The sequence below is a fragment of the Physeter macrocephalus genome, chromosome 16 (assembly GCF_002837175.3).
Source record: "Physeter macrocephalus isolate SW-GA chromosome 16, ASM283717v5, whole genome shotgun sequence".
NCBI classification, from domain to species: Eukaryota; Metazoa; Chordata; class Mammalia; order Artiodactyla; family Physeteridae; genus Physeter; species Physeter macrocephalus.
Window position 1 is genome coordinate 4221239 of NC_041229.1, and position 16227 is coordinate 4237465.

General features: G+C 45.7%; 1 protein-coding gene and 1 long non-coding RNA gene across 6 annotated transcripts in view; one reads left to right on the forward strand and one right to left on the reverse strand.

Annotated features, from left to right (window-relative positions):
- Positions 1-13608, reverse strand: part of LOC114483977 (uncharacterized) — a 43105-nt gene extending 29497 nt beyond the window's left edge. The window contains exons 1-2 of the long non-coding RNA XR_003676341.1: positions 13208-13608; positions 12090-12245 (exon numbers count right to left, since the gene is read on the reverse strand). This is a non-coding gene — a long non-coding RNA (uncharacterized lncRNA). The remainder of the gene's footprint in view (positions 1-12089; positions 12246-13207) is intronic.
- Positions 13609-13734: 126 nt separating this feature from the next.
- Positions 13735-16227, forward strand: part of ZBTB44 (zinc finger and BTB domain containing 44) — a 67783-nt gene continuing 65290 nt past the window's right edge. For all 5 annotated transcript variants that reach the window (XM_007112681.4, XM_024131342.3, XM_024131343.3 and 2 more), the window contains exon 1: positions 13735-14279. The gene's annotated coding sequence lies outside the window, so the exon portion shown is untranslated. The remainder of the gene's footprint in view (positions 14280-16227) is intronic.

A 16227-nucleotide genomic window follows, 5' to 3' on the forward strand; every position in this document is an offset into this window, starting at 1 on the left:
CAGTGAGAGGCCCACATACTGCAAAAAAAAAAAAAAAAAAAAAAAAAAAAAAAAGAAGTACTGAGGGGATTGGGTTTTGGTAGGGAGGATAAGGATGATGAGGAATTTAGTGTAGGGCTCGTTAAATCAAAGATGCCCACTTGATATTCAAACAGAGATGTCAGGTAGATTACTGGAGTTTGACATTTGAGGGAGAAGCCCAGGCGGAGATATACATTTGGAAGTTGTCAGCATATTTAAAGCCATAAGACAGAGTGATATCACCCACCAAGGGAGTGAGTGCAAACCTACTCTGCAAACAGAGTAGGTCCAAGGACTAAGGAGGAGACATTGAGGATGATTAGCAAAGGAGACTAAGACAGGGTGCCTAGAGAGGTGGAAGGAGAGCTGGGAGGGTGTGGTGGTGTTCCAGATGTCAAGTGAAGAGCATCCCAAAGAGGCAATGATCAACTCAGCCAAATGGCACTAAGTGAGGTGAGGATGGAGCATTGACTGTTGGCTACAGCAATCCAGAGGTGATCCGTTACCTGGACAAAAGCTGTTTGGGTAGAGCAGTGAGAGCAAAAGCCTAACTGGAGTGGATTTAAGAGAACTAGCTCAAATAGATACTTGTACGTCAATGTGCATCATAGCATTATTCACACTAGCCGAAAGGTGTTAACAACCCAGATGTCCATCAGTAGATGAATGGATAAACATAATGTGGTATATACATACATACAATGGAATAGGAAGGAAATTCTGATACGTACTACAAGATGGACGAACCTTGAAAACTTATACTAAGTGAAATAAACTAGACAAAAAAGGACAAATATTGCAGGATTCCACTTATACAAGGCATTCAGAATGCTCAAATTCATAGAAACAAAAAGTAAATGGTGGTTACCAGAGGCTGGGGTGAGGTACTGGGAGTTATTGTTTAATGTGTACAGAGTTTCTGTTTGGGATGATTTAAAACTTCTGGAAAGTTCTCGACGTGGTCATGATTGCACAACAGTGTGAACGTTCTTAGTGCCACTGATCTGTACACTTAAAGACGGATAAAAAGGCAAATTTTATATTATGCACATTTAACCATGCAACAACAACAAAAATTTTTAAGGGAAAGAACTGGAAACAATGCAGACAAATCTTTCAGGAAGTTTTGATGTAAAAGGGAGCAAAGAAGTGGGGCAGTAGAAGGAGAAGGAAGAGGTCAAGAAAGAATTTAAGAAGGGAGAAATTATAAGTTGTTTTCTTTTGTTTGTTTGTTTTTGTGGTACGCGGGCCTCTCACTGTTGTGGCCTCTCCCGTTGCGGAGCACAGGCTCTGGACGCGCAGGCTCAGCGGCCATGGCTCACGGGCCCAGCCGCTCCATGGCATGTGGGATCTTCCCGGACCGGGGCACGAACCTGTGTCCCCTGCATCGGCAGGTGGACGCCCAACCACTGCGCCACCAGGGAAGCCCTACAAGTTGTTTTGATGCCAGTTGTAATGATCCTGGAGAAGGGGGGAAATGATAATGCAGAGAGAAGGGAGATAGCTCCAGTGGTGTTACTGAGTGAGCAAGAGGACACTGCCTGGTGCCAGGTGGCAGTGAGGCCTTGCTGGCAGCAGAGGAAGGGGCAGTCTCTGAAGGAAGGGCTGGGACTTCCCTGGCGGTCCAGTGGTTAAGACTCTGCACTTCCACTGCAGGGAGTACGGGTTCGATCCCTGGTTGGGGAACTAAGATACCACATGCCACAAGGTGCGGGCAAAAAAAAAAACCAAAAACACGAAACAAAATGAAGGAAATGCTGGGAGGAAGAGAGTTTCAACCACCCCACAGGAAGGAAGGCGGAGTCCCTAGATCCACACAGTGGGGATGGGTGGGTAGACGTGGTGATAAAGGGTCTGTCAAAATTCTCTTCTGACTGCTTTTCTTTCCTTTCTGATATAGGAAGGATGGTCATTGTGGTAGACAGAGTAATGGCCCCCCAAAGTTGTCACATCCTAATCCCTGGAACCTGTGAATATTAACTTACATGGTCAAAGGGAATTTGCAGATGTGATTAATGGTAAGGACCTTGAGATGGGAAGAGTATGCTGGATTATCTGGGTAGGCCCAATCTAATTACATGAGTCCTTAAAAGTGGAAGAGGAAAATGAAATACTGCCACATGTTACAACACGGAGGAACCTTAAAAACACTCTAAGTGAGAGAAGACAGGCACAAACAAGCATGTATTGTATGATTCCACTTAGATGAAATGTCCAGAATAGGCAAATCCATAGAGACAGAGAGTAAATTAGTGGTTGCCAGGGTTTGGGGCTGGGGAGAATACAGGGTGACTGCTAAAGGGTACAGGGTTTCTCTGGGGGATGATGAAAACTGTTCTGTAATTGGTAGTGGTGAAAGGTGCACAATTCTGTGAATATACTAAAGATGATTGAATTGTACACTTTAAATGGGTGAATTGTATAGTATGTGAATTAGATCTTCAATAAAGCTGTTACTAAAATCAAACAAACAAAACTGGAAGAGGGAAACAGAAGATTGCATCAGAGCAACATGTGACAATGGATATAGGGTCAGAGAGTTGCTGACTTTACAGACAGGAGACTATGAGCCAAGGAATGTTGGTGGTCTCTAGAGCCCGAAAAAGCAAGGAAATGCGTTCTCCCCTTGAGCTTCCAGAAAGCGACACAGCCTTGCTTACACCTTGATTTTAGCTCAGTGAGTCCTGTGTCCACGTTTTGACCCACAGAACTATAAGACAATATATTTGTGTTGATCTCAGCCACTACATTTGTGGTCATTCATGTTATGGGTCATCAACTGTGAGTGAGAGTAAAGAAGAGGTATTAGAGGTTTGACAGGAGAGGAGACGTTAGGAAATAGTCCTGTAGGAAAGCAAAAGAGTGAAGTGACTAGGAAAATAGAGCACGATTACCAGCCAGTGTTAAAAACACGCCTAAGGGAGTTGGGAACTTCTTTTCCCCCACCTAGATGGCTACTGTGGGAAGTCTGGTTTTTTATTACCCACAACTGGGCAATATTTCATTGATTGTTTCATCCAGCGAGTGGATGCTCAGAGTAAGCAGGAGGTGGGAGACGGGAATCTGTCGTTTGCTTGGTTGGACTCAGTTTCTGGTCTCAGTTTCGTGGACACTGAGTGCGAGCCGCTAAACAGAAGCCCACAACCTTCTCTGGTACTCAACAGAGGAGTGAGCAATCTGTCCCCACACTGGAGGGAAGACCCACTGGGTCAGACATAGTGAGAGGTGGCATGTCAGCCTCTAAAGTGGCTCATAAGTACAATATATTGTGCTCTATGGGTGATTTAAGAGATCTTCCAAGGTAATTTCAACTACACCTGATTTTTAAGATTTGTACTGTGTTTGTTGTATAATTTAGTTATTTTCCATGTTTACTATAGAAAATAAGACAAAAAAAGAAGGCGGCTAGATGAAACCAAGTATAGAAGCCAATGGCATGCGAGGAATGTTGGAGAGATATAAAAATAAGTAGAGAGTACATGTTCTGAACTAGATAGACAGGGAAGGAAGGACCAAGACATACCAAATATTCCTGATTCACTAAATATACGTGAGATACACCAAGCATCCAATGTTTATGAGCCACCCATAGATGATGCCCTTCTGACCCCACTTGTCCTCTGCCCGAGAAATGTAGGTGAAACCACAGCTACTGGACTTCCCTGGTGGCACAGTGGTTAACAATCTGCCTGTCGGGCTTCCCTGGTGGCGCAGTGGTTGAGAATCCGCCTGCTGATGCAGGGGACACGGGTTCGTGCCCCGGTCTGGGAAGATACACATACCCCACCTTTCCCTTTACTTCTATGTGGTTTTTTTTTTTTTGCGGTACACGGGCCTCTCACTGTTGTGGCCTCTCCCGTTACGGAGCACAGGCTCCAGACGCGCAGGCTCAGCAGCCATGGCTCACGGGCCTAGCCACTCCGCAGCATGTGGGATCTTCCCGGTCCGGGGCACGAACCCGTGTCCCCTGCATCGGCAGGCGGACTCTCAACCACTGCGCCACCAGGGAAGCCCGTCACTATGTGTTTTAAACTTTATTGATAAACTGTGGGATTTGAGCTTCTTAGTTTGGTCTATGCACTTTTCTCCTCTGTGGCCTCTGGGATAACCTTGCCTAATATGGGTCTTGGAGGTTATCACTGGCCCAAGGTAAATTCAGCATCAGGAGCTGACTTTAGAATCTTTGCAAACGATTGTGACTCTACTGTTTTGAGAGTAATTAAATTTGTCATTTAGCCAATAGGTTGCAAAACTGTGTGCAATCATATCCAGACATGGTCAAACAGAGATTCTGGGAATCAGAGATGGATGTGGTAGCTAGCTATGTCTTTGAATAGTTTCTCATTGAGGAGGCAAGGTATCTGTTGTTCTATGTGGGAAAAGTGCATTATGTTGGACAAGGGAATTTATGATACTGGATGTATGGGAAGAAATATGTGTGTACCCTCTATGAGATTGCCTGCCTGGCATTCCCCCTTCTTCTGGAAATTGCCCCTTTGCATCCACATATCTGGCATAGAAGCTGCATGTTCTTAATGATGCCCATCACGTTGATTTTGGTTGGTTGGTTTAGGGATGAGTACCTGACCTGACCTAAGCTCATAAGCCCCTTCTCTGGCATTTTTGAATTTAGGACTCAAAGAATTGAGGTCAGGTTCCTCTCCAGTGTAGACATTTGTGTTGTTGTTCTTACAGACTGCAGTATACCAGGGTTTTAACCTTATATCTGGGGTTCTAGAGCCACATTGCTTATATTTCTTTTTTTAAAAAATTAATTAATTATTTATTTATTTTTGGGTTTTCATTGCTGCGAGTGGGCTTTCTATAGTTGTGGCAAGCAGGGGCTACTCTTCGTTGCCATGCGCAGGCTTCTCATTGCGGTGGCTTCTCTTGTTGTGGAGCACGGGCTCTAGGTACATGGGCTTCAGTAGTTGTGGCTCTAGAGCTCTAGAGTGCAGGCTCAGTAGTTGTGGCAAATGGGCTTAGTTGCTCTGCGGCATTTGGGCTCTTCCCAGACCAGGAATTGAACCTGTGTCCCCTGCATTGGCAGGCAGATTCTTAACCATTGTGCCACCAGGGAAGTCCCCAGATTGCTTAGATTTCAATCCTGACTCTGACATTTACTATCTATGTGAACTTGTGCAAACGGCTTACTCTCTCTTCAGTTCCTTATCTGTCAGTTAGAGGTAATTATAATATCTACTTCATAAGATTATAATGAATATTAGAAGAACTTAAGAGAGTACCTTGTTCTCAATAAATGTTAGTTACCTTTACTCTTTACAAATTGAGACAAATGTTTTATTTTTCCCAAATCTGACTTCAATTCAATGTTTTCAACATTTATTTTTTGCACACATACTATATTCTGAGCATTAAATTAAGCTTAGGAAAAAATATGGTACCAAAATAGACATGGCCCCTGACTTTTTTGATCTTACAGTTTAGTGGAGGACGCCAATATTAAACAAATAATCACAGAAATAATCTGAATACAAGCTATAAGACTTGCTATGAAGGACATGTAGAGGTGGTATAAGAGATTATAACTGGAACACCAATCAGTTCTTCCTTAAGAAAGCAATGTAAGAGTTAGTAAGGGAAGAGGACATTGGAGAAAGCTTTCCAGGTAGAGGGGTCATCAAAAGCTTTTTGAGGCTTGGATATAGTGAGAAAAGGAGGAGGAAAAGAGCATGAAATGAGGCTGGAGAAACAGGCAGGGACCAGATCATTCAGGACCTTGCAAGATGAATAGGGCACTAAAGGTCCAAGATCTTGGAGGTTAGGTTAAGGATTTTGGATCAGGATGTTGGCAGTTGAAAATGAGAGTAGACAGGGTTAAGAGATAGTGAAAGGGAAAGAATCAAGCATTTATCGTGCTTTCTTACATGGACTATACCAACGGGTAATCAAATAATTGAAGACGGGTGATTTCCCTTGTAGAAATATTGCAACTTCTAAATGAAGAATGATTGAATTATATCACCATTTTAGAACTCCTAATGAATGAATTGATGCAGGCATTATTCATCAACAGCTGTTAACACTACAAAAAGACAGACAAGCACACACTGTGTGTCTCCTCTAATGGAAAAATATACCACCACCTAGGAAGGTATCCTGATAAAAAATTAAACTCGAATCCGATAATACATCTAGATCTTACTACCAATTTATAGAAAATAACAGAGGACAAGGTAACACGTTAAAGTATGCCGTGGGGATGCAACTGACAAAATCTGGATTGTGGCAAAAACTAAAGGACAAACAACTAACTTCCTTAAATTAAAAAAAAAAAAAAAATACTAGGAGTTCCCTGGCGGCCTAGTGGTTAGGATTCTGGGCTTTCGCTACCATGGCCTGGGTTCAATCCCTGGTCAGGAAACTGAGAACCCGCACGCCTAGCGGCGTGGCAAAAAACAAAAACAAAAAACAGGAAAACAAAGAAAGAAAAAATAAATAAAGAGGACTTTCAAAAATGTACCAACCCAAAAAGAATCTAAAAAAGAGTGGATATATGTACATGTATAACTGATTCACTTTGCTGTACACCTGAAACTAACACATTATAAATCAACTATACGCCAAAAAAACACAGTATACCAACCAAACACAGTATAGCTCCTCACTGAAACATTTGGTTAAAAAAAAAATGTAATGTTTATGAGTCTATTGGAAATGTGAATACTAACAGGATATTTTATGACATTAAGAAATCATTGTTATTTTAAATTTGTGATTATGGCATTGGGAGTTTTTTTTGAACTCTTAGAAATACAGACTATTTACATAGAAAATCATATGATATCTGGACTTTTCTTCAAAATAATATGGGAAGGGGAAAAAACTGATGGGGGTATGGACGAGGCAGTGTTGGCCATTGATTGGATTTGGGGGCTTGGGTGTTAGGTATATGTTTATATATTTTTAACTGTTCTTTCTATATTTTATATGTTTGAAATTCTGCACAATAAAGAAGATGTTTATATTAAAAGAAATTTAGAAAGCAAAATTGACATAATTTAATAATAAATCGAGAGAGGGAGGTGTCAGAGATGACCCTGGGTTCTGATTTTTGTGCCTGGTTCTAAAATGGTACCCTTCGGTGATTAGAAAACAGTGAGCAAGAACACTGTCTATAGAAGAAGGCCATCCGTCTATCTTGGACATGTTGAGTCTGAGGTATTTCTGAGACAACCAAGCAAAGTGGAACTAGTAGGCAGTTAGACAGGCACATCTGGAGCTGGGTAGAGAGATATGGGCTAGCAGTGTGCGTTTAAGAATCAATGGCTTGGGTGGTCCAGTGGTAAAGAATCTGCCTTCCAATGCAGGAGATGTGGGTTCGATCCCTGCTTGGGGATATAAGATTCCACATACTGCAGGGCAACTAAGCCCGCGTGCCACAACTACTGAGCCCACGTGCCACAACCAGAGAGAGAAAACCCACACGCCACAACTAGAGAGAAGCCCATGTGCCATAACTAACACCCGATGCAGCCAAAAATAAAAATAAATAAATTTTTTTAAGTGCATTAAAAAAAAAAAGGAATGGCTCAAAGAGTTTATGTGCGTAGACAGGTCTGCCTGGGCACCAGTTCTTAAACTTGAGCAAGGGTCTGAATTACCTGGAGAGTTCATTTAAACACAGATTGCTGGGCCACTACCCCAGAGTTTCTGAATCAGTAGGTCTAGATATGATTTAAGAATTCACATTTCTAACAATTTGACAGGTGATGCTAATGCTGCGGTCTGGGGACCACATTTTTGAGACGCACTGGTCCAGGAAGATAGTATAAACACTAGTTCTCAACCCTGCATGCACATTGAGAATGTCAGCAAAGACAAGGGAGAGAGTGTTTCAAGTTTGATCGAGTACTCAACAAGTCCAAATGCTGCTCAAAAGTCCAGTAAGATGGGGAATTCCCTTGCAGTCCAGAGGTTAGGACTTGGCACTTTCACTGCCGTGGGCCCGGGTTCAATCCCTGATCGGGGAACTAAGATTCCACAAGCTGTGTGGCACACCCCCTCAAAAAAAAAAAATCTAAAGATGAGAGTGCAAATAAATATCCTCTGGATTAGCAACATAGAAATAATTGGTGACAGTTAAGAAGGTAGAGTGAAGGGAAGATCAAATTAGAGGGGATGAGAAATAAAGAAGGAGAAGCAAGATCAAAGAACTGTGAGTGCATCTAATATTTAGGTTTGAGAAGTCTGGCTGTGAATTCTGTGAAGAGGAAGAAAAATAGTGTTGTGGTGGGAGGTCAGGTGGGCTGAGAGCAAACAAAAGCATTAAGATCAAATCACTGAGACCAAAGCACCGCCTTCTTCCTTGAATTAAAAAAAAATATATTAGGGCTTCTCTGGTGGCACAGTGGTTGAGAGTCTGCCTGACAATGCAGGGGACAAGGGTTCGTGCCCTGGTCCGGGAAGATCCCACATGCTGCGGAGCAGCTAGGCCCGTGAGCCATGGCCGCTGAGCCTGCGCGTCTGGAGCCTGTGCTCCGCCACGGGAGAGGCCACAACAGTGAGAGGCCCGCGTACTGAAAAAAAAAAAAAAAAAATTAAACCACCAATTCCCCATCTGAAGATGAGCTGTATTTCAACAATTGCATCTTAAAGATCTAACGAGTCTTCAAAAATCAAAAGGATGTTGTGACCAGATTTGACAGTTATGAATAAAGCTGCTACAAACATTCAAAAAAAAAAAATCAAAAGGACTTTTTTTTTTTAAAAGGATGGACTTTAATTGTGGATATTCTGGCATCTTGTTGAAGAATGGGTAAGTCTACTGAAGCACAAGCTTCTTCCCTGACATCACAGGTCTTGGGAAGTTGCCATTCTACTAACTGATAAAATTGGCCCCCATATTCATTTATTTCATTAATCATGATTCATTCCTTAAACATTTATCAAATACCTATGACGGGCTAGACACTGTGCTAGGCTCTTGGATTAAAGTGGTGAATGATAAGAGGGAACTACAGTGGTAATTAGAAGAGTGTTGGAGAAATGCAGGGAGCTCTAAGAATCTATACCATGGGATCTAACACAGTCAGGGGAAACAGGGGAGGAGGCCTTGAATGAGTGGTTGTCAAAAAGAGAGCTGAATTCCATTTATATGAAACGTCCAGAATGGGCAAATCTGTAGAAGCAGAAAGTATACAGATTAGTGGTTGCCTAGGGCTGAGGAGTTGGGGAGGAAGGGAGAGTGGCAGCTAATGGTAAGAGTTTCTTCTTGGGGTTACGAGAAAGTTCAAAAATTGACTGTGTGGTGATGACTGCACAACTCTGCATATACTAAAAAACACTGAACTGTAACACTTTAAATGGGTGCATTGTATGGTATGTGAATTATATCTCATAATGTTCATGTATATTGTTAAAAAAACAAAACTCAGTAAATTTGAAGATCTAATTCAGTTTATTTGATTCCTGGATCAGGTAGCATCCCATCTAGCAATGAGAAGTGTGCTCTGAGGGGCTGTACAAAATGGAAGGTTTTATAGGAAGAAGGGGGGGGCAAGGGATGTTTAATAAAAGAATAGAAAGGATTATTTTTAGGCCAGGACACCTTCTTCTGTGGGGGGAAGTGACAGCAAGGGTTTCATCATGCAGACTGCATCTTCTTCCTGGGGTGGGATGGGGTGGGGAATGGAGAGGGTCCATGTGACAGATTATTATTATTGCTGACCAGAAACTTCCAAACTGGCTGATTAAGATTACATTCCTGGTAAAGGTCGAAACTGCAATTAGGTCAGGTGTTAAATCTAGGTTTGGTACCATGGGCTTTAGCAAAAGTGACGCCATTTGGGCTTGTGGTTTTTCTCTTTATTATTATTATTATTATGTTAATTATTTATTTTTGGCTATGTTGGGTCTTCCTTGCTGCGCACGGGCTTTCTCTAGTTGCAGGGAGCGGGGGCTACTGTTCCTTGAGGTGCACGGGCTTCTTCACTGCAGTGGCTTCTCTTGTTGCAGAGCATGGGCTCTAGGTTCATGGGCTTCAGTAGTTGTGGCACACGGGCTTAGTTGTTCTGTAGCATATGGGATCTTCCCAAACAAGGGCTCGAACCCGTGTCCCCTGCATTGGCAGGTGGATTCTTAACTACTGAACCACCGGGAAGCCCTGGTTTTTCTCTTTAAATACATATATTATGTAGAAGAGATGTGTCGACTGAGAGGAATTAGCTAAGGAACAATGTATACATATACAGAGGGAGTAATGTGTGCACTGGAGGAAAGAGTGTGGCATTTTAGAAGATGTGAAAAAAAACATCTGCATCTGGCATGTTCCTTGAAAGAGTATCATGAGAGTTGAAGCTGAAGCTATGTATTGAACAGGCCCACATTTGTAGCTGTGAAAGCCATGGTAAAAGTTTGAGATTTTATCCTAAAAACAATAGGAAGCATTGTTGTGTGATAAGATCACTATGCATTATAACTCCAGCTACCATGCAGAGAGTGAAGAGAAGGGTGGGGGGTATATTCGGGAAACCAGGTAAGTGGTATTACAGTTCTCTGGGTACAAGGTATTGGTTGGTGTCTTAGATTGTTAACGCAAGTTCGTGTGCCCGATGCACAGTGAGGCCAAACAAACTGAAACATTGGGGCCATGCAAGGAGATGAGGAGGCTCATGCCCTAAAAAGCCCCAGCTCCCCGAAGGTCAAAGGTCGGCAAAGCACTTTTAAAAGCCAGGGTGGCAGGGGGAGCCTCAGGGTATGTGATCAGCTTATCAATTCTCTGATTGTCTGACGGTGAGGCAGCAGGGTAGTGTCACAGGGGTTAACATTATCAGTCCTTAGGCTCCAGGAGGCCTGGGGCTATGTGCTCAAGGTTAACATCTTCCATTTGTTGGAGAGGGGGGTTTTTTACATCTGCAAAACAACTCAGGAAATGTGCATCAAATCCACTGTTATCTAGGTACTTCAGAGAGGAGCTAAAGCAGAGGGTCTGGGGGAAGGCCTGTCCTGGGAAGGGACGTCCCCATGGGGTCCTGCATAGTTACAAGATTAGGATGGTGGTCGTAGGAATGGACGAATTCAGCAGGACTTGTTGACGGGTTGGAACTGAGATGTGGTAGAGTAGTGAAGTAGCCAAGCTGACATGCTCAACTGGATGGATGATGAAATGGGAATACTAGAAGAGGTGCAAGTTTCAGGGTCGGGGAGCAAGACTAATTTTGTTAATATAGTTGGAATGATCTAATAGGGGAGCAAGGGTGCTTTGTGCAGTAGTGAGTTCTCCTCTATTGGAATTATCCGAGTTGGACTAGAGCTCTTTCAGTTAAGTGTCCAGTGTTCTTGCTCTGAAATAAGTTGTGGACTAAGTAACTAAGTTCCCATTCAGCCCTTATGGTCTACCACAAGCAAGTGCCATTTCTGCCAGAATTTGGTCCCCCAAACAGCTCAGGGCTGAAATAAAACCCTCTTCGCCTGGAATTTGAATTCCTCAGAATCACCTACACCAGGTTAATAATTAAAGGTTCCTCATAACTGTCTCCGTTTGTTTCACCTGTGTGCAGGATTCTGGTTTCATAAAATCCTCCCAGCAGTATTATTTAATCTAGTGTGGAAGAAAGGTGTATATATTCCACCAGCCCAAGGGCAAGTCTCTACTAGCCCAGGAGAAGGTGGGAGGCTGCAGACGCCACAGAAAGTGACCCTGCCCAAAGCCAAAACAGAAGACAGGACTCCTACAAAGTTAATCTTTGTATATTTTCTCACACCCTATCCAACCATCTAGCCCTGTGCCCTCAGGGTCCCACAGCCATTGGGTGGTTAATTGATCCTCCAGTCCCAGGGAGGGGGTGGGGTGAGAGGATGATAATTTTTAAATATAAAATGAAAAACAGAAAAGTACAAAAAGGGAGGAAACGGAGAAGAGACAAGAGAGTAATACAAGAAAAGCTGTATTTTGTGCCAGGGCTGCCACCTCAGTCCCCTGGGAAGCAGTAAGGACTTGCCTATAGAGGTCCCTTATTGACTCTCCGATTAAATGCCCTAGGAGAGGTCCGCGGGGGATTTGTTTGACTGCCTTATTCCCACCCTGATTCTTCTCCAGTTATTACCTTGTGCACTTGCTCTAACACACACCAGGCCCTTCCTGAGACTTGCTCTGTCGCTGCCGTTCCCCTCCCAGGGTAAGCATTCGCCTTCTTTTTCTTCTCCTTCTTCAAATCTCAGCACAAAACTTTCTGGGCCTCATTCGCATCCTTTCCTCATCTCTGAAATGGGAATAATAAAAATGATGGTGGGAATAACAGCAAACCCTACGTATTATGATTGCTGTGAGGATTAAACATTATATATACTTGAAAATCTTTTGGAAACCGCAGAAGATTATACAATTTGACGTTGCTTTTTATGGCCTTTATTTCTCACGTATATACTTGAAAATTCTTGGAAAACGCAGAAGACTATACAATTTGACGTTGCTTTTTATGGCCTTTATTTCTCACGTAGACTTCGGTGGCTAGAAAGAGGGGGTGCTAGGGTGCTGGGGTGCTTGTCTCTCAGTGAGATCAATGCAAGACGTTGCCAAGTGTTTCAGAAGAAAACGCCACTCTACTTCAGACGGGGTGCCGGCCCACCTTGCACAAAGCCCTTTGGAGAAGTTTTTCGGCGCAAAAGCTGAAGGCGTGGGAAAACACAGCATGCAGCTGAGGAGCCCCCCGGGCGCTCAAGGCCGCACCCCCTCGGCCCCCGCGCGGCCGGCAGACTGGCCTGGGGAGCGCTTCTGCCAGCTGTCCAGGGCGCCCCTCCGGGCCACCGGGCCCCGTCCGAGCGCTCGCCCGCCGGGCCGGGGACGCTAGGGGTTGGGAGTCCCCCGAGTTTTAACACTTTACGCGATTTTGCAGTTGACCGAGAACTCTCAAGCCCCCCGCATACTCCCTCGCCGGAAAACCAGGTTACTGGCGGTGGAACCAAATGAGACTCCAGGTGTGGAAGGAACAGGCATATTTGGGGAGCGGCTCTAGGTGCCCCCCGTGTTGGGGGAATGAGATGGATTTCACCAGTCATTTCAAAACCGCACCTCCCGCCGGGTGGCCCAGGGAAATTCTAGAACAATCCTCGGGCGCCGAGAGGACGCCCCGGGCTGCAGAGGCCGCAGGGAGCCGGGCACCGGCCGGGCTTGGCTGCCTGTGGGGAGGCGGGCGCGGGAGCCGGCGGCGCAAGGCATCCTCACCTGTCCGGGGCCGCCTCTCCGCAGGCGTGTTTCCGCGTGTGAGAAATGGGCTGACTACCAACGCACCCTCTCACCGAGAGAAAGCGTCTGGGGTGTTCCGGTTCAGCGCCGCTACAGAAACCACTCGAGAAAACAGGAGTTTGTTTCGGTTTTACCTCAAAGAAGGAAAAAAAAAAAATGCAAGAAGCGTGCACCGTGCGCAGAAATGCTTGTCAAGGTTAGCGGGAAGCCGGCTGAGCGGACGGGAAGAGGAAGGGCGAATTGGCCAGGGCCTAGGCGGCCTGTGAAGGTAACTCTACACGTGTTCACGAAGGCACGAAGATGCACGGCCCCTGTCAAAACCCGCGGGTGCGTCGGGAGACAGAGCTCAAGCGACGGCGACCGGGAACAGCCTCCTCTGCGCCTGCGCAGTACCCGCGTTCCCCCCGCCCCGAGTTCACGCCCCGCCCCCGAGCTCGCTCCGCCCCGCCCACTTGCCCTCCTCCTCCCCAGCCCGGCCGCCCGCGCAGAGCATTGTGGGACACAAACAAAGTGCCCCCAAACAGGCTGGAGTGAGCGGAGCGGCAACCGCGGCGGCGCCGGCCCGCACGCGCGCGGCGGCGGCTCCCTCCCAACCTCCCCCTCCCCCTCCCCTCACTCCCCTTCCCCTTCCCCACCCCGCCCCGCCGGGAAAACGCGAGCCGTCGCCGCGCTCCCCAAACCGCCGCCTGCCCTCGGCCAACCGCCCCCAACGGCCGCCCGCGCGCGGCTCGCCGGGCCCCCTCGCTCCTCCCCCTCAGGCCCCCAGAGCGCTCCCCTCCCGCCGCCTCGCACTCTCCCATCTCGCAGGCACGCCGCTGCTCGGGGCCGCCATGCCCCTGCCGCAGGCTGTCCACGGGCCTAGGCGCGGCGGCCCGAGATAGGGTCTCCTCCGCCTCCTGGGGGAGGAGAGAGGGAGCGGGCCGCGCGCTCCGCCCCCTCCCCCCGGGCTGCCGCCGCCACCGCCGCCACCACCCCCTCGCCGCCTCAGCCTGGCGGGGAGGAGGAGGAGGAGGAGCAGCAGGCCTCCGGGCCCTGGCACCGCCGCCCGCAGGTAACGGGGAGGGGAGGGCAGGGCCGGCCCCTCTTCGCCGCCCGCGCCCTCGGGCGCGCCCTCCCAAGGGCTGACGCCGCGCGTCCCCCATCTGGGCGCTGGACGGAAGGGAACGCCTGGTCTCGTCACCCCCTCCGCGCCGGGAGACACCCCGCAGGGTCCCCTCAATGGCATCTAAGCCTTCGGGAAGGAGACTGGCCTTGGGTCCCGCCGTCCAGGAGAAATTGCCCCGATCTCCCAGGACGCCCCGCATCCGCACGCGCGTGTGCCCAGCACCCTAACCCCGAGGAGGCGGGGTGTTAGCGTCTCACCTGGCCGAGCCTGCAGCGCGAGACCCACTGTTCCCTCCTCTCCCCTGCTGCTTTTTTTCTCCGGTACTGGGAAGAAAAGGTTGGCACTTACTTAAAAAACAAAAAATGAAAACCTTTTTTCTTCCCTATCTGGGGATCAGTCTGCATCTAGTCATTTTCTGCTGGCCTAACCAGAAAAGGGTTACCTGTGAGTGAAATGACGAGTACGTTAAAACTGATGAAAGGAAGCATGCTTGTGAGTTGTATGAAGGTTAACCAGAATTTAGAGTAAAGCCCAGCAAGTCTGCTTTATTGGGACTGACTTATAGAAATGAAGGCCAGAACTTACATTTTTTTCGACGTATAAGTAGATTTTCTGTTGGTTAGGAAGACATTCTCTTTAACTTCCACTTATTTTCTTACTGTTTTATTCGGATAAGCGGCTAATACCAAAAGCAGACTTCACAATTTGATAGATACCAATAGTTTGGGTTGGTAGATTTTTTTTGCCTAGAGGGTTTCGGTCGGAATTATTGCATTTTAAAAAATATTATGTAAATCTTCATTTATACAGTTTCTTACCCCCATTACTTCACTTTCACTGCCAATGGATGTTTAATTTTACCTAATGTAGCTTCCCAATCATGGAATGTGGCAATAATGAAAGGAATGTTTTCCTATAGTCTTGTATTTTAGGATAATTGCATTAATTATGAAAACCAGATTTACTTATTGTGTGCAACACTGCTAGGCATTTTACATATCTGATGTGATTTTATTAGAACAACCTAATCACTTAAGATATTATTACTTGAGTTTTACAGATGAGACAAACTTAAGTGATATTAAGTAACTTGCTTTAGGCCACACTAGTTAGTGATAGAGGTGAGATTTGTATCCAGATATAATTCCAGTGTAGATGTGTTTTCTACCATTCCTCTCAGTACAGGTACACTTTTTTTAAACTTAATTATGAAAAATGTCAGTCTCTTTGAAATTGAGGGAAAAATGCAGTGAACACTGCAGTACCTAGATTCAGTGATTGACATTTTGCCATTGTCCCCCTCCTCCCTTTCTGTGTGTCTCAGTATGCAATCATTTGAAAGTAAATTGCAAACCCCACGACACGCCAGTGTTTCAGCATGGTTTCCTAAAACTAAGGACATTCTAACCCCAGTATCATTATCAGCACCTTTCTAAATTAACAGTCCATATGCAAATTTCCTTAGTATGCCAAGGTCTCTTTTGGGAAATCTACCCCTGCCCCCAGCATTGCATTTGTTGATTACGCCTCTAGTCCTTTTTTTAAAAGACGAGTACCCATCTTTTTTTATTCTGACAATTAACCAAACCACTTGCTTTATAGAATTCTCCCACTTCTGGGTTTGTCTGTTTCCTAATGGTGTCATTTAATTTATTCCTCTATCCCCCTAAATTTCCTGTTACTGGAAGTTAGGTCTAAAGAAAAGCTTGAGTAGCTTAAGGAAAACTTGATTTGGCAAGAATATTTGATAGATGATGCTGTGTACTTCATGTTACGCCATTTAGGAGGTATTTAACGTCAGATTGCCACACTGTTAAGGATACTAAATGTGACCACTTGATCAAAGTGGTGACTACCAGATCTGTTATAAAGATGTGGTTTCCCTGTTTGTGAT